The sequence below is a fragment of the Heterodontus francisci genome, chromosome 30, assembly GCF_036365525.1.
Source record: "Heterodontus francisci isolate sHetFra1 chromosome 30, sHetFra1.hap1, whole genome shotgun sequence".
Lineage (NCBI taxonomy): Eukaryota > Metazoa > Chordata > Chondrichthyes > Heterodontiformes > Heterodontidae > Heterodontus > Heterodontus francisci.
This window is the reverse complement of record NC_090400.1, coordinates 437,695-462,470: the sequence shown is the minus strand read 5'-3', so window position 1 is coordinate 462,470 and position 24,776 is coordinate 437,695. Positions and strand designations below refer to the sequence as shown.

Genomic DNA, 24,776 nt, shown 5'->3' with positions numbered 1-24,776 from the left:
AACACTTTATGATGGGTAGGCATTCAAGGTAGTTTACCTGCAGCATGCGTCACACAGATCTTTCAGCAACCAGTTGCAGCAACATGGCTATTTAAAAAGAACTTCCAAAAAATATAAAAATGCAACAGGACTCGCACTTGATTTGTCAGAGACTGGAGACTACCTTCAACAATGCAGGCTTCCTCTCAAAGGTGCCTCTCGCCATAGAGCAGTGTTCTTCCAGTGTGTAGTAACTTCTCTTCCTGAGTCTTTTCTCTGTCTTCAGGCATAAACAGTAACAAGGATTTTAGCTCCCATACATTAGTTTTTTTTCCCCAACTCCTTCAAAGTTCTTCTAACTTCATGCGTAAAAAGGAACAATACTGAACGGACCAAACGGCATCGACCTAGGCACCGGAAACGACAACAGCAAACCCAGCCCTGTCGACCCTGCAAAGTCCTTCTTACTAACATCTGGGGTCTTGTGCCAAAGTTGGGAGAGCTGTCCCACAGACGAATCAAGCAACAGCCTGACATAGTCATACTCACGGAACCATACCTGATAGACAATGTCCCAGACACTGCCATCACCATCCCGGGTAAGTCTTGTCCCACCGGCAGGACAGACCCACCAGAGGTGGTGGCACAGTGGTAGACAGTAGGGAGGGAGTTGCCCTGGGAGTCCTCAACATCGACTCTAGACCCCATGAAGTCTCATGGCATCAGGTCAAACATGGGCAAGGTAACCTCCTATTGATTACCACCTACCGCACTCCCTCAGTCCTGATGACTCAGTACTCCACCATGTTGAACACCACTTGGAGGAAGCACTGAGGGTGGTGAGGGCACAAAATGTACTCTGGGTGGGGGACTTCAATGTCCATCACCAAGAGTGGCTCGGTAGCACCACAACAGGTATACCGTTTTGGATACTGTTGAGGGAGATGGCTCACCAGGGGAAGGCAGCAGTAGCCAGGTTCATGGCACCGTGGCTGGCTCTGCTGTTCAGAAGGGCGGGAAAAAGAGTGGAAGGGCTATAGTCATAGGGGATTCGATTGTAAGGGGAGTAGATAGGCTGTTCTGTGGTCGAAAACGAGACTCCCGAATGGTATGTTGCCTCCCAGGTGCACGGGTCAGGGATGTCTCAGATCGGCTGCAGAACATTCTGAAGGGTGAACAGCCAGTTGTCGTTGTGCACATAGGCACCAATGATATAGGTAAAAAACAGGATGAGGTCCTACAAGCAGAATTTAGGGAGTTAGGAGCCAAGTTAAAAAGTAGGACCTCAGAGGTAGTAATCTCAGGATTGCTACCAGTGCCACGTGATAGTCAGAGTAGAAATGAAAGAATAGTCAGGATGAATGCGTGGCTTGAGAGATGGTGCAGGAGGGAGGGGTTCAGATTTTTGGGACATTGGGACAGGTTCTGGGGGAGGTGGGACTATTACAAATTGGACGGTCTACACCTGGGCCGGACTGGAACCAATGTCCTTGGGGGTGCTTTTTCTAACGCTGTTGGGGAGGGTTTAAACTAATGTGGCAGGGGGATGGGAACCAAATGAGGTCAGTGGAGATCAAGGATGTCGTAACTAAAGCCTGTAAGGAACTAGATAATGAAGTCAGCGTGACTAAGGGAAAGAGTAGGCAGGGAGCAGATGATGAAAGCAAAGGGACTGGTGGTCTGAGGTGTATTTGTTTTAATGCAAGAAGTGTAATAGGTAAGGCAGATGAACTTAGGGCTTGGATTAGTACCTGGAAGTATGATGTTATTGCTATTACTGAGACTTGGTTAAGGGAAGGGCATGATTGGCAACTAAATATCCCAGGATATCGATGCTTCAGGTGGGATAGAGAGGGAGGAAAAAGGGGTGGAGGAGTTGCATTACTGGTCAAAGAGGATATCACAGCTGTGCTGAAGGAGGGCACTATGGAGGACTCGAGCAGTCAGGCAATATGGGCAGAACTCAGAAATAGGAAGGGTGCGGTAACAATGTTGGGGCTGTACTACAGGTCTCCCAACAGCGAGCGTGAGATAGCGGTACAAATGTGTGAACAGATTATGGAAAGATGTAGGAGCAACAGGGTGGTGGTGATAGGAGATTTTAATTTTCCCAACATTGACTGGGATTCACTTAGTGTTAGAGGTCTAGATGGAGCAGAATTTGTAAGGAGCATCCAGGAGGGTTTTCTAGAGCAGTATGTAAATAGTCCAACTCGGGAAGGGGCCATACTGGACCTGGTGTTGGGGAATGAGCCGGGCCAGGTAGTTGACGTTTCAGTAGGGGACTACTTTGGGAATAGTGATCACAATTCCGTAAGCTTTAGAATACTCATGGACAAAGACGAGAGTGGTCCTAAAGGAAGAGTGCTAAATTGGGGGAAGGCCAACTAAACCAAAATTCGGCAGGAGCTGGGGAATGTAGATTGGGAGCAGCTGTTTGAAGGTAAATCCACATTTGATATGTGGGAGTCTTTTAAAGAGAGGTTGATTATCGTGCAGGAGAGACATGTTCCTGTGAAAATGAGGGATAGAAATGGCAAGATCAGGGAACCATGGATGACAGGTGAAATTGTGAGACTAGCTAAGAGGAAAAAGGAAGCATACATAAGGTCTAGGCGGCTGAAGAAAGATGAAGCTTTGAAAGAATATCGGGATTGTAGGCGCAATCTGAAACGAGAAATTAAGAGGGCTAAAAGGGGTCATGAAATATCTTTAGCAAACAGGGTGAAGGAAAATCCCAAAGCCTTTTATTCATATATAAGGAGCAAGAGGGTAACGAGAGAAAGGATTGGCCCACTCAAGGACAAAGGAGGAAAGTTATGCATGGAGTCAGAGAAAATGGGTGAGATTCTAAACGAGTACTTTGCATCGGTATTCACTGAGGAGAGGGACATGACGGATGTTGAGGTTAGGGACAGATGTTTGATTACTCTAGGTCAAGTCGGCATAAGGAGGGAGGAAGTGTTGGGTATTCTAAAAGGCATTAAGTGGACAAGTCCCCAGGTCCGGATGGGATCTATCCCAGGTTACTGTGGGAAGCGAGAGAGGAATTAGTTGGGGCCTTAACAGATATCTTTCCAACATCCTTAAACACGGGTGAGGTCCCGGAGGACTGGAGAATTGCTAATGTTGTCCCCTTGTTTAAGAAGGGTAGCAGGGATAATCCAGGTAATTATAGACCGGTGAGCCTGACGTCAGTGGTAGGGAAGCAGCTGGAGAAGATACTGAGGGATAGGATCTATTCCCATCTGGAAGAAAATGGGCTTATCAGTGATAGGCAACATGGTTTTGTGCAGGGAAGGTCATGTCTTACCAACTTAATAGAATTCTTTGAGGAAGTGACAAAGTTGATTGATGAGGGAAAGGCTGTAGATGTCATATACATGGACTTCAGTAAGGCATTTGATAAGGTTCCCCATGGTAGGCTGATGGAGAAAGTGAAGGCGCATGGGGTCCAAGTTGTACGAGCTAGATGGATAAAGAACTGGCTGGGCAACAGGAGACAGAGAGTAGCAGTGGAAGGGAGTTTCTCAAAATGGAGACGTGTGACCAGTGGTGTTCCACAGGGATCCGTGCTGGGACCACTGTTGTTTGTGATATACATAAATGATTTGGAGGAAAGTATAGGTGGTCTGATTAGCAAGTTTGCAGACGACACTAAGATTGGTGGAGTAGCAGATAGTGAAGGGGACTGTCAGAGAATACAGCAGAATATAGATAGACTGGAGAGTTGGGCAGAGAAATGGCAGATGGAGTTCAATCAGGGCAAATGCGAGGTGATGCATTTTGGAAGATCCAATTCAAGAGTGAACTATACAGTAAATGGAAAAGTCCTGGGGAAAATTGATGTCCAGAGAGATTTGGGTGTTCAGGTCCATTGTTCCCTGAAGGTGGCAACGCAGCTCAATAGAGTGGTCAAGAAGGCATACGGCATGCTTTCCTTCATCGGACGGGGTATTGAGTACAAGAGTTGGCAGGTCATGTTACAGTTGTATAGGACTTTGGTTCGGCCACACTTGGAATACTGCGTGCAGTTCTGGTCGCCACATTACCAAAAGGATGTGGATGCTTTGGAGAGGGTACAGAGGAGGTTCACCAGGATGTTGCCTGGTATGGAGGGCGCTAGCTATGAAGAGAGGTTGAGTAGATTAGGATTATTTTCATTAGAAAGACGGAGGTTGAGGGGGGACCTGATTGAGGTGTACAAAATCATGAGAGGTATGGACAGGGTGGATAGCAAGAAGCTTTTTCCCAGAGTGGGGGATTCAATTACAAGGGGACACGAGTTCAAAGTGAAAGGGGAAAAGTTTAGGGGGGATATGCGTGGAAAGTTCTTTACGCAGAGGGTGGTGGGTGCATGGAACGCATTGCCAGCGGAGGTGGTAGACGCGGGCACGATAGCGTCTTTTAAGATGTATCTCGACAGATACATGAATGGGCAGGAAGTAAAGAGATACAGACCCTTAGAAAATAGGCGACAGGTTTAGATAGAGGATTTGGATAGGCGTAGGCTTGGAGGGACGAAGGGCCTGTTCCTGTGCTGTAATTTTCTTTGTTCTTTGTACTGACCAAGCTGGCCGAGTCCTAAAGGACATAGCTGCTAGACTGGGTCTGCAGCAGGTGGTGGGGGAACCACCACGAGGGAAAAACATACTTGACCTCGTCCTCACCAATCTGCCTGCTGCAGATACTTCTGTCCATGACTGCATTAGTAGGAGTGACCACCGCACAGTCCTTGTGGAGACAATGTCCCGCCTTCACATTGAGGATACCCTCCATGTAGTGTGACACGATCACCGTGCTAAATGGGATAGATTTCGAACAGATCTAGCAATGCAAAACTGGGCATCTATGAGGCGCTGTGGGCCATCAGCAGCTGCAGAATTGTACTCAACCACAATCTGTAACCTCATGGCCTGGCATATCCCCCACTCTACCATTACCATAAAGCCAGGAGACCAACCCTGGTTCAATGAAGAGTGCAGGAGGGCATGCCAGGAGCAGCACCAGGCATACCTCAAAATGAGGTGTCAACCTGGTGAAGCTACAACACAGGACTACTTGCATGCCAAACTGCGTAAGCAGCATGCGATAGACAGAGCTAAGCGATCCCATAACCAACGGATCAGATCTGAGCTCTGCAGCCCAGCTGTGAATGGTGGTGGACAATTAAAGAACTAACTGGAGGAAGTGAATCCACAAACATCCCCATCCTCACTGATGGGGGAGCCCAGCACATCAGTGCGAAAGATAAGGTTGAAGCATTTGCAACAATCTTCAGCCAGAAGTGCCGAGTTGATGATCCATCTCGGCCTCCTCCTGAAGTCCCCAGCATCACAGATGCCAGACTTCAGCCAATTCGATTCACTCCGCATGATATCATGAAACAACTGAAGGCACTGGATACTGCAAAATCTATGGACCCTGACAATATTCCGGCAATATTACTGAAGACCTGTGCTCCAGAACATGCCGCGCCCCTAGCCAAGCTGTTCCAGTATAGCTACAACACTGGCATCTACCCTGCAATGTGGAAAATTGCCCGGGTATGTCCTGTACACAAAAAGCAGGACAAGCCCAACCTGGCCAATTACCACCCCATCAGCCTACTCTCCATCATCAGTAAAGTGATGGAAGGTGTCATAAACAGTGCCATCATGAGGCACTTGCTTAGCAATAACCTGCTCAGTGACACTCAGTTTGGGTTCCACCAGGGCCACTCAGCTCCTGACCTCATTACAGCCTTGGTTCAAACATGGACAAAAGAGCTGAACTCAAGAGGTGAGGTGAGAGTGACTGCCCTTGACATCAAGGCAGCATTTGACCGAGTATGGCATCAAGGGGCCCTAGCAAAACTGAGGTCAATGGGAATCAGGGAGAAAACCCTCCACTGGCTGGAGTCATACCTAGCGCAAAGGAAGATGGTTGTGGTTGTTGCAGGTCAATCATCTGAGCTCCAGGACATCACTGCAGGAGTTCCTCAGGGTAGTGTCCTAGGCCCAACCATCTTCAGCTGCTTCATCAATGACCATCATAAGATCAGAAGTGGGGATGTTCGCTGATGATTGCACAATGTTCAGCACCATTCGTGACTCCTCAGATACTGAAGCAGTCTGTGTAGAAATTCAGCAAGACCTGGACAATACCCAGGCTTGGGCTGATAAGTGGCAAGTAACATTCGCACCACACAAGTGCCGGGCAATGACCATCTCCAACAAGAGAGAATCTCACCATCTCCCCTTGACATTCAATGGCATTACCATCACTGAATCCCCCACTATCAACATCGTCGAGGCTACCATTGACCAGAAACTGAACTGGAGTAGCCATATAAATACCGTGGCTACAAGAGCAGGTCAGAGGCTAGGAATCCTGAGGTGAGTAACTCACCTCCTGACTCCCCAAAGCCTGTCCACCATCTGCAAGGCACAAGTCAGGAGTGTGACGGAATACTGTCCACTTGCCTGGATGAGTGCAGCTCCAACAACACTCAAGAAGCTCAACACCATCCAGGGCAAAGCAGGCTGCTTGATTGGCACCCCATCTACAAACATTTACTCCCTCCACTACCAGTGCACAGTGGCAGCAGTGTGTACCATCTACAAGATGCACTGCAGCAATGCACCAAGGCTCCTTAGACGGCACCTTCCAAATCCGCGACCTCTATCAACAAGAAGGACAAGGGAAGCAAATACATGGGAACACCACCACCTGCAAGTTCCCCTCCAAGTCACACACCATCCTGATTTGGAACTATATTGCCGTTCCTTCACTGTCGCTGGGTCAAAATCCTGGAACTCCCTTCCTAACAGCACTGTGGGTGTACCTGCCCCAAATGGACTGCTGCGGTTCAAGAAGGCAGCTCACCACCACCTCTCAAGGGCAATTAGGGATGGGCAATAAATGCTGGCCTGGCCAGTGATGCTCACATCCCATGAATTAATAAAAAAAAATTCAGAAATCAGGGTTTCACTTGATCCATGAGTAATTTTTTGAGAGTGAGTTTTCTGGGCTGTAATCCTGGCCCTGTCTGGGCTGCAATCCTGGTCAGTTCCAGCAATAACTGAAACTAAGAAGCTTTCTTCAGTGGAATCACAAGACCATTGTCAATCTTTCTGTTGCTTAGATACTAGATTTACAGCCTGCACTCTTCAAACACTAAATGTCAATATCAGTCACTGCTTGCAGAATATAAGCAACTTGTTTTAAATGCGCACAGACCTCCCAGTTTAAAACTAAGATTCTCATAACGCTGGCATTTGTGTGATGTAAATATTACTTGCACTTATCAGCCCAAGCCTGGACGTTGTCCAGGTCTTGCGGCATATTTATGTTTACAGGTCCCTTAACAGTAGGACAGAATATAAATCAAGAAATAATGGGGGCTTGTAGGAAAGGTACTGCAATAATCATCAGTGATATGATCTTCACATAGATTGGACTCATCAAATTGGCAAAGGTCGCCTGGAGGATGAGTTCATAACAGTGTATTGGGGGCAGTTTCTTGGAACAGTACGTTCTAGAGCCAACCCGGAGCAGGCTGATTTAGACCTGGTAACGTTAAATGAGACAGGATTAATAAATAACCTTATAGTAAAGGATCCTCCAGGCAAGAATGTTCATAACATGTCATGAAAGACACACCTGCCAAAATGAGACATATTAATTTTGTCATATGGAACATTAATTTTAAACTGTTGCTGAACTGAAAGTGGCTTGGTTTAAAAGACCACTGAAAACCTGACACCCACTTTGGATTCTAAAAGACAGTTGCCTGGAGAAGACAATAGAAGTGCTTCCCCTCATTCAATTAGCCAGATTTTGGATCAAGAGACATTGAATATGTAAAAGCCAGCATTCCATCAAAGGCCACCATCACCCCCCCACTGAGGCTGTCCGCTAAGATTGAAAGAATCCACAAAACCTCGCAGGAGTAGCTGTCGCAAAAAAGGAGCTAGTCACATGACTAACCTGCTGGCCAATTTACAGTTTTGAATTGTGCTCACAGAACAGTTTGAACAGACTGCAACTGAACTTGAAGAGGAGAGCACCTGTCTCCCTCTCTCTCTCACGAAAAGCACAGAAGCAACTCAAGTCTCGAGAGAAGATTCCTACAGCTAAACAAGTGAAGGTGTGCACTGGGCCCCAACGGGAACTACAAGATTTAACTTGAGTCAAAGACTCTACATCCAATTCAAAATGAGTAACCGAACTCCATATTTCTTCAAACCACTTCCCTTTTATTCTTTCTCCTTTTCTGTCTCTATTTGTGTGTGTGTTTATCGTGTGTGCATGCTAGCATAGTCGTGTCACGTATTCAGAGTAATTTTAACCGAATTAGAGTTTTAAGGTTAATAAACTTCCACCTTTCTTGTTCAAATCTAAGAAAACCTGTCTGGTTGATTTCTTTGTTAGTACAGTTAGAGAGCAGTGAACAAAGATTCGCTGAGGGAAAGCTTTAAACACCAGTATTTTAAAAGTTAAACCCTGTGACAGCCAAACCAGGCAAAGGCTGAGAGGGAACCCTTAGACCCATTTTTCATCTGGTCATAACACATGATAGAATTTCACATTCAGTTTGAGTTTGGGTCTGAAACTATTGTCTTAAAGAAAGGCAATTACAAGGGAATGAAGTCTGAGTTGGCTCAAGTGAACTGGGAAAATAAGTTAAAAGGTAAGAGAGTAGAGAAGCAGTGGCAGACATTGAAGGTGATAGTTCATAACTCTGAACAAGATTTATTCCATTGAGAAAGAAAGACTCCATGAGAAGGATGGACCAGCCGTGGCTAACTAAGGAAGTTAATGATTGTATCAAATTGAAAGTAAAGGTGTAGAATGATGCAAAGATTAGTGGTAGGCCAGAAGATCCTGAAAATTTTAGAAAACCAGCGGCGGTTGATTACGAAAAAAAAAGGACTTCTTCACTCAGAGGGTGGTGAACCTGTGGAATTCTGTACTGCAGAAAGCAGTGGAGGCCAAGTCATTAAATAGATTCAAGAAGGAGATAGATATGTTTCTTAATGCCAAAGGCAAAGGGATCAAGGGATATGGGGAGAAAGCGGGAACAGGGTACTGAATTAGCTGATCACCCATGATCTTTTTTGAATGGCGGAGCAGGCCCAAAGGGCCGAATGGCCTACTCCTGCCATTTTCGATGTTTCGATGAAAGAGAAGGCACGTAATGCTGCAAAGATTAGTGGTAGGCCAGAAGATTGGGAAAATTTTAGAAACCAGCAGAGGATGACTACAAAAAAAAAGGGTGAAATTAGAGTATGTGAAAGGGTGTTGAGTCACCCTCCAATTCCCAATAGACCACACGAGACTCAAGCTCCTTTGTTCACTGGTTTTTTGCAAGCATATGCAGGGAAGACTGTACCCATACAAGATGGTGTACGAACTCCCCGAATAGTTCCGAAAACATAATTCTTATACCATTTTACAGATAACAGCTCATTTGAATTTACCAATCATTCTGTTACACAGTATTCTCTTATCTCTATCCAACTGAGTCTACTTGTACACAGCTAGGTTACTCTATTACATTCTAAGCAGGTATACATTATACTATCCAATCATTAGCAAGGCACATACACATGAAACCTTCACCCTTGTCTGGTTTATGTCAGACCTGACTACTCGTGGTTCAACAGGCTTTCTCTTTTGTTCACTGTTCTTTTCCTTTTCTCTTTCGCCTCCCCCTTCAGCCCCCACTTTTGGCCCTGCCCAAGTTGGCCAAATACCTGAACATCAAAGAACAAAGAACAGTACAGCACAGGAACAGGCCATTCGGCCCCACAAGCCTGCCAATCTTGATGCCTGTCTAAACTAAAACCTCTGCAATTCCGGGGGCCGTATCCCTCTATTCCCATCCTATTCACTTGTCAAGATGCCTCTTAAACGTCGCTATTGTACCTGCTTTCACCACCTTCCCCGGCAACAAGTTCCAAGCACTCACCATCCTCGGTGTAAAGAACTAGCCTCGCACATCCCCTCTAAACTTTGCCCCTCGCACCTTAAACCTATGTCCCCTAGTAACTGACTCTTCCATCGATGTGCTCAACTCTTTGCTCTCCCCCACTCATTGATCCTGGCCAGGTATTGAGCTTAAGTTTGCAAAGGCAATTGACTGCACCGTCTGTATGGGTTTGTCCTGTAGAATGGCCTCATGAACTACCTTTTTAATCCCTGAGTACTCGTGTCCCCATATTACTGGTTTCACCATGTGTCCTTCTGACCCTGTAGATTAAGCACATTCAATACACAACCATCACTACTTGGGCAATAACCAAGATGTGGGAGGCGATCCTGACCCAGGCGGGTATCTCTATGTTTGAACCCCAATTCCATAAGTCTTCCCACCATGTGGTGTCATCAATCTTTTTGACCTCTTCCAGTGCTTCAGTCTGTTGTTATAAGGTGTAATACACCCTAATTACTTGCTGTAACCCCTCACGGATGGCTGTGAGGTGTGTGGGATAGATTATGAGATCTGTCTTAAGTACTGCATGAGGTTTTCTTTTATGCTCTGTGACCTGCAGGTTGACAGTTTCCCTTTTATATACCTCTACCAGTTATACCTTTCCCACTCTCACTGGTACTTGTAGGTGTAGACACACTATGCGATTATTTATAGGACAGGATCGTTTGTGTGCAATAGTCAGACAATATCTCTCTTTCCTCACATATGCCACATGGGTCGGTTCCATCACTGTTCTAATAAATGGAATAGTGTAGGTCAGATGGTCGGCGCAACATCGAGGGCCGAAGGGCCTGTACTGCGCTGTAATGTTCTAATGTTCTAATATTGCCTCCATTGTGCATTTGACTGCTGCATTAAACCCACATTGGGCCTCCTCAGTTATATATATAGGATGTGGACACACTATGGCAGAGGCTGCTATACTACACTTAACTAAAGTAGGACTTATCATTTTTCCCTCTAATTCTACTGAATATAGTGGTATATTGATATTTTATGTAATACTCTTCCCTTATTACCCCAATGTTCTCTACGTCCTATAGGGTTTTACTGTGTATTGATTCTGGTATTACTGGAATTGCCAAGACCAGACCTATCAATAGGCTGTTATTGACAATACATCTATCATCAGTTTTATATACACGTGTTAAATCTTTGAGCTGGCAACCAGTCAGGTCCTGATTCTGGTGACGGGTAAGTTAAATAAGTGGGTGTTTGATATCCACAGGGGAACATCGCCCTCTGGTGTCTCAAGCTCTCCAGAGTCTGCTGATACATCTAAGATCCAAAAGTGCTGCAGTCATCATTCCTAACTGTACCCTCTGAAATGTTGCGTCCTTCGCCAATTAATTCATTAATGGTACGCGTGTGACTCTCAAGTATGATAACCAAATCCTGAGCTAACCGTGTCAAGCTTTGGTCCGTACAGAACTATCGCTGTCTTGGTAGCGTCTGGACATTTTGGCCGCTGCAGCCAGATCAGTAGAATTTACAATTGAAGTTCCTGTGTTAAACAGCATGGCGGCATCATTCAACAGGCTACATTTCCATCAGTACCTCTGAGCGGGGAGTGCACCCCTTGGTCGTCCCCCAGTGTTGAACCAGGATACCTGTGTTATTACTTGTTTTACTGATGCTTCATACAATGCTCGGGTTTCCGCCTGACACCACTGGGATAATTTAATGTCAGAAATATTTAGGACAACGGATACCAGCTCATGGTGTACATTATCATACAAAGTCTTTCTAGTTTTTGTTAGCACTAACCCGTTCTCTGGCCCAGGGTTTAGTATTGGACAAGAGGGGGTCTGTTACTTGTGTCCTTGGTGTCAGTGTCTCGCTTGTTAAACCAGCTGTAGGGTATTTGAGTCCCCCATCCATTCCTCTGTGGAGTATAATCCAATGACTGGTGGGTCAAGCCTTCCCCGATCACCAGTCCAGGGAGTATTCATATAGTGGATACCATTCTGTAAGATATAATGGGCCTTCCAGTAGTCACTGGTCAGCCATGATTAAATTCTGCAAAAACAAAATCAGTTAGTTACCCGTTTTTTTTAATTCATTCATGGGATGTGGGCGTCGCTGGCCAGGCCAGCATTTATTGCCCATCGCTAATTGCCCTGAGTGGCTTGCTAGGCCATTTCAGAGGGCATGGAAGAGTCAACGACATTGCTGTGGGTCTGGAGTCACATGTAGGTCAGACCAGGTAAGGACAGCAGATTTCCTTCCCTAAAAGACATTAGTGAACCAGATGGGTTTTTACAACAATCAACAATGGTTTCATGGCCATCATTAGACTTACTTTTTAATTCCAGATTTATTAATTGAATTCAAATTCCACCTTCTGCTGTTGTGGGATTTGAACCCATGTCCCAGAGCAATACCCTGGGTCTCTGGGTTACGAGTCCATTGACAATATCACTACACCACCACCTCCCCATTTTAGCTACGTACACTGTTTCTAGCGTCCCCTCCAATGTCCACACAGGCACAGGTGTCGCTGGTCATGATTGCCTCGTAAGGTCCTATCCACCTAGGCGCAAATCCCGGTTTTCTCAGCATTACTTTTACCACTACTTTGTCTCCCACTACAGGCACCTTTGCCTGTTTCTCTTTCACGCCCATTTCTATATAACCTCCTGCCTTTCTCTTGCGGGTTCTATTTCCTCACTACCTGCTATGACATCCCCTGGCAATCTCATCGCCCTTCCTGCCATTATAATGTGTTTAATTTATCCTGATTATTGTAAAGTAATTTTCTCTATGTGAGTGTGTGCCAATAGCTTGATAATGTAAAATGTTGTCTCACCCTATGCTATTTCTCAAGTCAGTAAACATGATTGAGACCCATTCATCAGTGCATTTCACCATCCATTTTGCATGTTAGTTGCTCTACATGCAACAAATCACATCTGCACACCTACACTGGTATCCCAGTGTCATGCCACATATTCTCAACTCTCAGGTGATCTTATCAAAAGATCAAAAATGGCCAGACTTTCAAATGTAACTTAAAAATTCATATCGCCAAGAGAAAACTATCAATTGCCCGTCTTATCTAAACTTTCCTGACTTTCACTGGAAAATTCTAGGCTTCTTGGAAATTCCACACTATGTTAATTTAACTGTTTGAATTCTAATTTCACCATTGTTTATTTCCAGAATTCCTTTATTAGCTCTTGCATCAGCCAGATCTAATTCTCAATTCCCATTAATTATGATTCTATTTCATTTTGAGCCCTGGAGAACCAATATTCATAATTCCTTAAAACAGAAATCAAACATTTCCGTTTGATTCCAGGCATTACTATATATTTTGTCTTTTTTCCCCTTTATCTTTGATGACATTTTAATTCCTGAAATATAACTTGCTATATTACACTGGATTTTTGCCATCTCATTATTCCAAGTTCAAATGACACTGTTACTGGAGTGACAGGTTTTATTAATGTTCCATTTAATATCTCCCCAAAAGAAACTTTGTTTTTTTATACTTAGGAATCATCTAGACTGTTTTTGTTTTTTTGTTTTCTAAACTTTGATTGTCCTCTTAAATGTCAGATAAATTTCCCTTTGAGTGCTTTAAATATCCCCTCATATCAATTTAATTTTGTTTATCGATTCCAATTTCTTATGCCCAATCTTGGTGGTATTGCATTTTTTTAAAAATTTGGAGACAGAAGTGCTTGCAACTGTCTCAGTGATAAAGATAGCTGCAGCAAGGTTAATTACTTTGCTTGTCTCCGGGGGGCGGAGAAAAACATTCTCAGTTGCGTCACTTTACGTAACCCTTTTTTCCTGATCGAAAAGAACTAAACTCCATTTTAAATGTTTTTTTGGTATCCTTAGGGTTTTGAAACAAAAGCTTTAGTAACATTATCAACTTCAAAGGAAACTATCTCCATTAGTCAAGACAGCATTTTACATTAAACTCCAATTGTTTCCAAACTTTTAGCATCTTTTGTAAGAAGTTTCTAATCCAAGGATTTTTTTTTTACAACCAAGATGATTCCAAATTCCAGTTCACGGCAATAAACATTTAAAAGTTTCTCAACTTAACAGGTTAGTTATCCTTAACAGTATAAACTTAATTCAGACTTATTAGCTAATAATACTTATTAACGACACAGAGAACAGAATAGCTTTTTTTTTTAAAGATAGGTAAATTACATCATTTTTCTTGTTCTTCAGGTGCCTTTTCAAATGACTAATAAAACCAAAAGCTAAAGAAAAAGTTATTTAACATTCTTACAACAAAAGATTTAACACCAGCTTCTTCTATAAATTTTAATCTTTCCCATATCTCCTTTGCTTATCCTTCTCTCCCTTAAAACAATATCCAATTTCTGACATTTGCTACTTAAAAACAGTCAGTAAGACAAGTCTTCAAGTTTAAGCTGCAGAATAAAGCAATAGCAGATTTTAAACGTTGGTCCAATGAAAGCAGTGTTTTAAACTTCAAATTGGATTTCTGCCAGACATCTTCAGAATTTCAAGGCTGAAGCTTATCTCTTAGAAAATTGTTCATTGCCTTTTTACAGTTGCAAAACCAACTTTTAAAATAAAAGTGAAACTGTAACTTAAAATAGAATTCAATTTTATATCCAATTCCTGTGTGCACAATCTTAAATTGAAATGAACACTCAACAATCACTTTTCACACTCATTCATTTCCAAACAACTTAGAAAATGTATTTAGTGAGCATTCAATATTTATAGTAGGAATCTAGCACCAGGGACCATATACTTATTAAATCCTCACTAAATTGTTAGAAGTATTTATTTATCTTAAATTTATTTATTAATTAGTGCTAGAAATGTTAGTTAGAGGGGTGAAGTGCTTCACCTGTGAGATGTGGGAGGTCCATGACGCTTCCAGCGTTCCGGACGACCACATCTGCAGGAAGTGTACCCAGTTGCAGCTCCTCACAGACCGCATGGATCGGTTGGAGCAGCAATTGGATGCACTTAGGAGCATGCAGGTGGCGGAGAGCATCATAGACAGGGGTTTTAGAGAAGTGGTTACACCCAAGGTGCAGGCAGATAGATGGGTGACTGCTAGAAGGGGCAGGCAGTCAGTGCAGGAATCCCCTGTGGGTATCCCCCTCTCTAACAAGTATACCGTTTTGGATACTGTTGGGGGGGGATGGCCTATCAGGGGAAAAAGCAGCAGTCAGAGCAGTGGCACCACGGCTGGCACTGTTGTTCAGCAGGGAGGGGCAAAGCGTAGAAGAGCAATAGTTATAGGGGACTCTATAGTCAGGGGCACAGATAGGTGCTTCTGTGGACGTGAAAGAGACTCCAGGATGGTATGTTGCCTCCCTGGTGCCAGGGTCAAGGATGTCTCTGAACAGACAGGGGGCATTCTGAAGGGGGAGGGTGAACAGCCAGAGGTTGTGGTACACATCGGTACCAATGACGGAGGCAGGAAGAGGATGAGGCCCTGCAGGGGGAGTTTAGGAAGTTAGGTAGAAAGTTAAAAGACAGGATCTCTAGGGTTGTAATCTCAGGATTACTCCCTCTGCCGCGTGCCAGTGAGGCAGCTAAACAAGTGGCTGAACAGCTGGTGTAGAAGGGAGGGTTTCAGATATCTGGACCATTGGGATCTCTTCAGGGACAGGTGGGACCTGTACAAGAAGGACGGGTTGCATCTAAACTGGAGGGGCACAAATATCCTGGCTGCGAGGTTTGCTAGCGTCACTCGGGAGAGTTTAAACTATTGTGGCAGGGGGGTGGGAACCAGAGCAGTAGGACAGCAAGTGAAATACATGAGGGGGAACTAGTGAATAAGGCCAGTAAGACCAAGAGGAAGAGCAGGCACTGAGATGTTGCGGAGCACAGCGGGACTGGTGGTCTGAAGTGCATTTGTTTCAATGCGAGAAGTATAACAGGTAAGGCAGATGAACTTAGAGCTTGGATTAGTACTTGGAAATATGATGTTGCTGCTATTACAGAGACTTGGTTGAGGGAAGGACAAGATTGGCAGCTAAATGTTCCAGGATTTAGAAGCTTCAGGCGGGATAGAGGGGGATGTAAAAGGGGTGGGGAAGTTGCATTGTTTGTGCAGCGAGGCAATATGGGTGGAGCTCAGGAATAGGAAGGGTGCAGTCACGATGTTGGGGGTTTTCTACAGGCCTCCCAACAGCCAGCGGGAGGTAGAGGAGCAGATATGTAAACAGATTTTGGAAAGATGTAAAGGTAACAGGCTTGCAGTGGTGGGTGATTTTAACTTCCCCAATATTGACTGGGACTCACTTAGTGCTAGGGGATTAGATGGGGCAGAATTTGTAAGGAGCATCCAGGAGGGCTTCTTGAAACAGTATGTAGATAGTCCAACTAGGGATGGGGCCGTACTGGACCTGGTATTGGGGAATGAGCCCGGCCAGGTGGTCGAAGTTTCAGTAGGGGAACATTTCGGGAACAGTGACCATAATTCCGTAAGTTTTACGGTACTTGTGGATAAGGATAAGAGTAGTCCTCGGGTGAAGGTGCTAAATTGGGGGAAGGCTAATTATAACAATATTAGGCAGGAACTGAAGAATTTAGATTGGGGGGCGGCTGTTTGAGGGTAATTCAAAATCTGACATGTGGGAGTCTTTCAAACGTCAGTTGATTAGAATCCAGGACCGGCATGTTCCTGTGAGGATGAAGGATACGTTTGGCAAGTTTCATGAACCTTGGATAACGCGGGATATTGTGAGCCTAGTCAAAAAGAAAAAGGAAGCATTCGTAAGGGCTGGAAGGCTAAGAACAGACGAATCCCTTGAGGAATTTCAAGACCCGACCCAGTACTCCCTTGGATACACGGAGCACACTCTTGCCACCCACTCGGATGCTCTGGGAGCACCTAGACAGTCTTGGGCACATCTACAACACTCTTCGTCACCCCTATTACACAAGTGCCTCCCTGGCACATGACTGCCAATCTCTAGCACATATTTGGGCGCCCCTAAAAAAATTCTGGGCACCTCTAGCACTCATTTGGTCACCCCTAGTGTACTCTGGGCTACCCTAGCACACCCTTGAGCCCATCTAGCATGCTCTGGTCAACTTTATTACACTTTGCACCTCTATTACACACTTGGACAGCCCTATCACGCTTTTGTGAACCCCAGCACACTCTTGAACAACACTGGCACACTCTTGCCTTCCCATGTACACCCTTGGGCTCCACAGAATTAACTTCAGCACCATTAACATACACTTCGGCAGCCCCAGTACATTCTGGGCACTCCTCACACTCAGCTGCCATTACCTATCACACTCTTGGGCACCCCTATCACAGCCTTGGGAACCGCTAGTACACTATTGGGCACACCTATCATGCTCTTGGGCACCGCTAACACACATGATCTCACTCCTAGCACACTCTTGCACACCTGTAGCACACTCTTGTCATTCTCCATTACACTTTTGGACAACCCGAGCACACTTTGGGAACACTGAGCACCCTCTTCGGCATCACAGTCACTAGGATACCCGAGGACACTCTTGTTTACCCCAACACACTCTTGGAAACCACCGGTACACTCTTGCCATCCCTGGGCACACCACAGCCGTCTTTGGTATCCCAATGACATTTGGTGTTCCCCAAGTGGCAGCCCTCGTGCACTATTGGGCAAACCTATCACTCTCTATGCACCCTCACACATTCCTGGCCCTCCCTATCGCACTCGTGGGCATCCCAGAACACACATCAGAACTCCTAAAAAAAACTCTTGGGCACACCAAGGATGTGCTTTGGCACATCCAGTACACTCTTGAGCTGCCACAGCACTCACTTGGGCACATCTCCCACACACTTGGGTAACGCTAGAATGTTCTGGTCACTATCAACAATTGCCATCACCTAGTACACACTTGGACACACTGAGTACACTCTCGTGCACCCCTGGTACACTCTTGGGCACCACTTCTACACACTTAGTCACCCCCATCACATTCTTGGACGCTCCAAGCACTCATTTGGACAAACTCTTTGGAACCCCTAGTACTCATTTGGGAACCCTATCAAACATTTGAACAACCCTAGCGCAATCTGGGCACTCCTATCACACACTTGCCTTCACTTAGCAACCACTTGGGCACACCTAATACATACTGGGAACACTGACCACAAGCTTTGGCACCTCTAGAATGCACTGGGCACCTGTTGCACACTTTTGTACTCCCCGACACACACTTGGATACCACAAGCACAAGCTTGGGCAACACCAGCACAATCTGGGCACTCTTATCACACCCTTGCCACGACCTAGTACACAGTAGGATACACTTCTACAATCTTAGTACACCTTTGGGCACCGCTGTGACACACTTGGGCAGCCCTATCACACTCTGGGTACCCCTAGTGTACTTGTGGGAACCTCTATTACACTATTGGACATCCCTATCACTCTCTTGAACATACCCTCCGCACTCTTGTCACCCCCTTGCACACACAGTTGGGCACTCCTAGAACGCTCTTGGACACAAATAGTAGTCACATGGTCACCCCATCACACTCTTGCGTACCTGTATCACATGTTTGTCATTCTCTAGCACACCCTTGGATACTCATATCACACTCTGGGCACACTAAAGGCACTCTTTGGTAACTCTACGACACACTGGTCACTCCGATCGCACTCCAGGCACATCTAGTATGCAGCTGGGCTCCCCTAGTAAATTCTGGGACACCCTAGCACGCCCTTGGGCACCTCTAGAACTTTCTGGGCACCTCTAATATACTCTTGGGCAACTCTATTAGACACTTGGGCAACCCTATCACTCTCTTGGCAATACAAGCACAATCTAGGCAATCCTGGCACATACTTGCCGTCTCCTGATGCACACTTGTGCACACCTAACACACTCTCGGCACACCAAGTACTCCCTTGGCCACCTCCAACACACACACACTTGCACACCTGTAGAACACTTTTAGGCATGCCATCAGACTCGTGTACACTACTGGCACAATGTTGCCATCGCCGAGTACAATCGGGCACCCCAGAGCACTGTTCGGCACCTTATCACACTCTGTGCAACCTAGCACACACTTGGGCATCCCTACTACACTATTGGTCACCGTTATTGCACTTTTGGCCACCCTGAGCACACACTTTCCATCACCTAGCACACTCTTGTTCACCCCAGGACACACTTCTGCAACCTTTGCACATGCTTGGACACCCTTAGCAAACGGGCCCTTCAGCCCACCGAGTCTGTGCCGACCATCAACCACCCATTTATACTAATCTTTCACTAATCCCATATCCCTACCACATCCCCACCTGTCCCTATATTTCCTTACCACCTACCTATACTAGGGGCAATTTATAATGGCCAATTTACCTATCAACCAGCAAGTCTTTGGCATGTGGGAGGAAACCCACGCAGACACAGGGAGAACTTGTAAACTCCACACAGGCAGTACCCAGAATTGAACCCGGGTTGCTGGAGCTGTGAGGCTGTGGTGCTAACCACTGCACCACTGTGCCGCCCCAATCAAGCGGGTTGTTTTGTCCTGGATGGTGTCAAGCTTCTTGAGTGTTGTTGGAGCTGCACCCATCCAGGCAAGTGGAGAGTATTCCATCACACTCCTGACTTGTGCCTTGTAGATGGTGGACAGGCTTTGGGGAGTCAGGAGGTGAGTTACTTGCCTCAGGATTCCTAGCCTCTGACCTGCTCTTGTAGCCACGGTATTTCTATGGCTGCTCCAGTACAGTTTCTGGTCAATGGTAGCCTCTGGGATGTTGATAGTGGGGGATTCAGCGATGGTAATGCTGTTGAATGTCAAGGGGAGATGGTGAGATTCTCTCTTGTTGGAGATGGTCATTGCCTGGCACTTGTGTGGCGCGAATGTTACTTGCCACTTATCAGCCCAAGCCTGGATATTGTCCAGGTCTTGCTGCATTTCTACACAGACTGCTTCAGTATCTGAGGAGTCACGGATGTTGCTGAACATTGCGCAATCATCAGTGAACATCCCCACTTCTGACTTTATACAAAGAACAAAGAACAAAGAAAATTACAGCACAGGAACAGGCCCTTCGGTCCGCCAAGCCTGCGCGGATCCAGATCCTCTATCTAAACCTGTCGCCTATTTTCTAAGGGTCTGTATCTCTTTACTTCCTGCCCATTAATGTATCTGTCGAGATACATCTTAAAAGACGCTATCGTGCCCGCGTCTACCACCTCCACTGGCAATGCGTTCCATGCACCCACCACCCTCTGCGTAAAGAACTTTCCACGCATATCCCCCCTGAACTTTTTCCCTTTCACTTTGAACTCGTGTCCCCTTGTAATTGAATCCCCCACTCTGGGAAAAAGCTTCTTGCTATCCACCCTGTCTATACCTCTCATGATTTTGTACACCTCAATCAGGTCCCCCCTCAACCTCCGTCTTTCTAATGAAAATAATCCTAATCTACTCAACCTCTCTTCATATCCAGCACCCTCCATACCAGGCAACATCCTGGTGAACCTCCTCTGCACCCTCTCCAAAGCATCCACATCCTTTTGGTAATGTGGCGACCAGAACTGCACGCAGTATTCCAAATGTGGCCGAACCAAAGTCCTATACAACTGTAACATGACCTGCCAACTCTTGTACTCAATACCCCGTCCGATGAAGGAAAGCATGCCGTATGCCTTCTTGACCACTCTATTGACCTGCGTTGCCACCTTCAGGGAACAATGGACCTGAACACCCAAATCTCTCTGGACATCAATTTTCCCCAGGACTTTTCCATTTACTGTATAGTTCACTCTTGAATTGGATCTTCCAAAATGCATCACCTCGCATTTGCCCTGATTGAACTCCATCTGCCATTTCTCTGCCCAACTCTCCAGTCTATCTATATTCTGCTGTATTCTCTGACAGTCCCCTTCACTATCTGCTACTCCATCAATCTTAGTGTCGTCTGCAAACTTGCTAATCAGACCACCTATACTTTCCTCCAAATCATTTATGCATATCACAAACAACAGTGGTCCCAGCACGGATCCCTGTGGAACACCACTGGTCACACGTCTCCATTTTGAGAAACTCCCTTCCACTGCTACTCTCTGTCTCCTGTTGCCCAGCCAGTTCTTTATCCATCTAGCTCGTACAACTTGGACCCCATGCGACTTCACTTTCTCCATCAGCCTACCATGGGGAACCTTATCAAACGCCTTACTGAAGTCCATATATATGACATCTACAGCCCTTCCCTCATCAATCAACTTTGTCACTTCCTCAAAGAATTCTATTAAGTTGGTAAGACATGACCTTCCCTGCACAAAACCATGTTGCCTATCACTGATAAGCCCATTTTCTTCCAAATGGGAATAGATCCTATCCCTCAGTAACTTCTCCAGCAGCTTCCCTACCACTAACGTCAGGCTCACCGGTCTATAATTACCTGGATTTTCCCTGCTACCCTTCTTAAGCAAGGGGACAACATTAGCAATTCTCCAGTCCTCCGGGACCTCACCCGTGTTTAAGGATGTTGCAAAGATATCTGTTAAGGCCCCAACTATTTCCTCTCTCGCTTCCCACAGTAACCTGGGATAGATCCCATCCGGACCTGGGGACTTGTCCACCTTAATGCCTTTTAGAATACCCAACACTTCCTCCCTCCTTATGCCGACTTGACCTAGAGTAATCAAACATCTGTCCCTAACCTCAACATGCGTCATGTCCCTCTCCTCGGTGAATACCGATGCAAAGTACTCGTTTAGAATCTCACCCATTTTCTCTGACTCCACGCATAACTTTCCTCCTTTGTCCTTGAGTGGGCCAATCCTTTCTCTAGTTACCCTCTTGCTCCTTATATATGAATAAAAGGCTTTGGGATTTTCCTTAACCCTGTTTGCTAAAGATATTTCATGACCCCTTTTAGCCCTCTTAATTCCTCGTTTCAGATTGCGCCTACAATCCCGATATTCTTTCAAAGCTTCGTCTTTCTTCAGCCGCCTAGACCTTATGTATGCTTCCTTTTTCCTCTTAGCTCGTCTCACAATTTCACCTGTCATCCATGGTTCCCTAATCTTGCCATTCTTACCCCTCATTTTCACAGGAACATGTCTCTCCTGCACGCTAATCAACCTCTCTTTAAAAGCCTCCCACATATCAAAAGTGGATTTACCTTCAAACAGCTGCTCCCAATCTACATTCCCCAGCTCCTACCGAATTTTGGTATAGTTGGCCTTCCCCCAATTTAGCACTCTTGATAGAAGGTGGGTCATTGATGAAGCAGCTGAAGATGGTTGGGCCCAGGACACTACCCTGAGGAACGCCTGCAGTGATGTCCTGGAGCTCAGATGATTGACCTCCAACAAACACAACCATCTTCCTTTGCACTCGGTACGACTCCAGCCAATGGAGTGTTTTCCCCGATTCCTGTTGACCTCAGTTTTGCTAGGGCTCCTTGATGCCATACTTGGTCAAATGCTGCCTTGATGTCAAGGGCAGTCACTCTCACCTCACCTCTTGAGTTCAGCTCTTTTGTCCATGTTTGAACCAAGGCTGTAATGAGGTCAGGAGCTGAGTGGCCCTGGCGGAACCCAAACTGAGCGTCACTGAGCAGGTTATTGCTAAGCAAGTGCCGCTTGATGACACTGTTGATGACACCTTCCATCACTTTACTGATGATTGAGAGTAGGCTGATGGGGCGGTAGTTGGCTGGGTTGGACTTGTCCTACTTCTTGTGTACAGGATATACCCGGGCAATTTTTCACATTGCAGGGTAGATGCCAGTGTTGTAGCTGTACTGGAACAGCTTGGCTAGGAGCGCAGGTCTTCAGTACTATTACCAGAATATTGTCAGGGCCCATAGCTTTTGCAGTATCCAGTGCCTTCAGTCGTTTGTTGATATCACGTGGAGTGAATCGAATTGGCTGAAGCCTGGCATCTGTGATGCTGGGGACTTCAGGAGGAGGCCGCGATGGATCATCAACTCGGCACTTCTGGCTGAAGATTGTTGCAAATGCCTTAGCTTTCGCACTGATGTGCTGGGCTCCCCCATCATTGAGGATGGGGATATTTGTGGATCCACCTCCTCCAGTTAGTTGTTTAATTGTCCACCACCATTCATGGCTGGATGTGGCAGGACTGCAGAGCTTAGATCTGATTCATTGGTTATGGGATCACTTAGCTCTGTCTATTGCATGCTGCTTACGCAGTTTGGCATGCAAGTAGTCCTGGGTTGTAGCTTCACCAGGTTGACACCTCATTTTGAGGTATGCCTAGTGCTGCTCCTGGCATGCCCTCCTGCACACTTCATTGAACCAGGGTTAGTTTCCTAGCTTGATGGTAATGGTAGAGTGGGGGATATGCCGGGCCATGAGGTTACAGATTGTGGTTGAGTACAATTCTTCTGCTGCTGATGGCCCACAGCGCCTCATGGATGCCCAGTTTTGCATTGCTAGATCTGTTTGAAATCTGTCCCATTTAGCACAGTGGTAGTGCCACACAACACGATGGACGGTATCCTTGATGTGAAGGCGGGACTTCGTCTCCACAAGGACTGTGCGGTGGTCACTCCTGCCAATACAGTCATGGACAGAAGCATCTACGGTAGGGAGATTGGTGAGGACGAGGTCAAGTATGTTTTTCCCTCGTGTTGGTTCCCCCACCACCTGCCGCAGACCCAGTCTAGCAGCTATGTCCTTTAGGACTCAGCCAGCTCGGTCAGTGGTGGTGCTACCGAGCCACTCTTGGTGATGGACATTGAATTCCCCCACCCAGAGTACATTTTGTGTCCTTGCCACGCTCAGTGCTTCCTCCAAGTGGTGTTCAAATTGGAGGAGTACTGAGTCATCAGTTGAGGGAGGGCAGTAAGTGGTAATCAGTAGGAGGTTACCTTGCCCATGTTTGACCAGATGCCATGAGACTTCATGGGGTCCGGAGCCGATGTTGAGATCTCCCAGGGCAATTCCCTCCCTACTGTAGACCACTGTGCCACCACCTCTGGTGGGTCTGTCCTGCCGGTGGGACAGGACATACCCTGGGATGGTGATGGCAGTGTCTGGGACATTGTCTGTAAGGTATGATTCCGTGAGTATGACTATGTCAGGCTGTTGCTTGACTAGTCTGTGGGACAGCTCTCCCAGCTTTGTCACAAGCCCTCAGTTGTTCGTAAGGAGGACTTGCAGGGTCGACAGGGCTGGGTTTGCCGTTGTCGTTTCCGGTGCCTAGGTTGATGCCGGGTGGTCCATCCGGTTTCATTCCTTTTTATTGACTTCGTAGCGGTTAGGTACAACTGAGTGGCTTGCTAGGCCATTTATTTTTTTTATTTTATTTAGAGATACAGCACTGAAACAGGCCCTTCGGCCCACCGAGTCTGTGCCGACCATCAACCACCCATTTATACTAATCCTACATTAATCCCATATTCCTATCACATCCCCACCTGTCCCTATATTTCCCTACCAGCTACCTACACTAGGGACAATTTATAATGGCCAATTTACCTATCAACCTGCAGAGGGCATGGAAGAGTTAACCACATTGCTGTGGGTCTGGAGTCACATGTCGGCCAGACCAGATAAAGACAGCAGATTTCCTCCCCTGAAGGACATTAGTGAACTAGATGGTTTTTTCCAACAATCGTCAATGGTTTCATGGCTATTAGAATATTGGAAAGCATTAGTCTAGCTTTCAATTCCAGATTTATTAATTAAATTCAAATTCCACCTTCTGCTGTGGTTGGATTTGCATGCATATCCCCAGAGAAATACCCTGGTTCTCTGGGTTAATAGTCCAGTGATAATACCACGACGCCACTGCCTACCCAATTATACTTTTGTCATTCACTAGCACATTCTTGGACAGATCTATCTTATTCTA

General features: G+C 45.9%; 1 protein-coding gene across 1 annotated transcript in view; it reads right to left on the bottom strand.

Moving 5' to 3' along the window:
• Nucleotides 1–24,776, bottom strand: part of LOC137346536 (zinc finger protein 135-like) — a 402,079-nt gene that overhangs the window by 41,782 nt on the left and 335,521 nt on the right. The gene's annotated exons all lie outside the window — the stretch shown is intronic.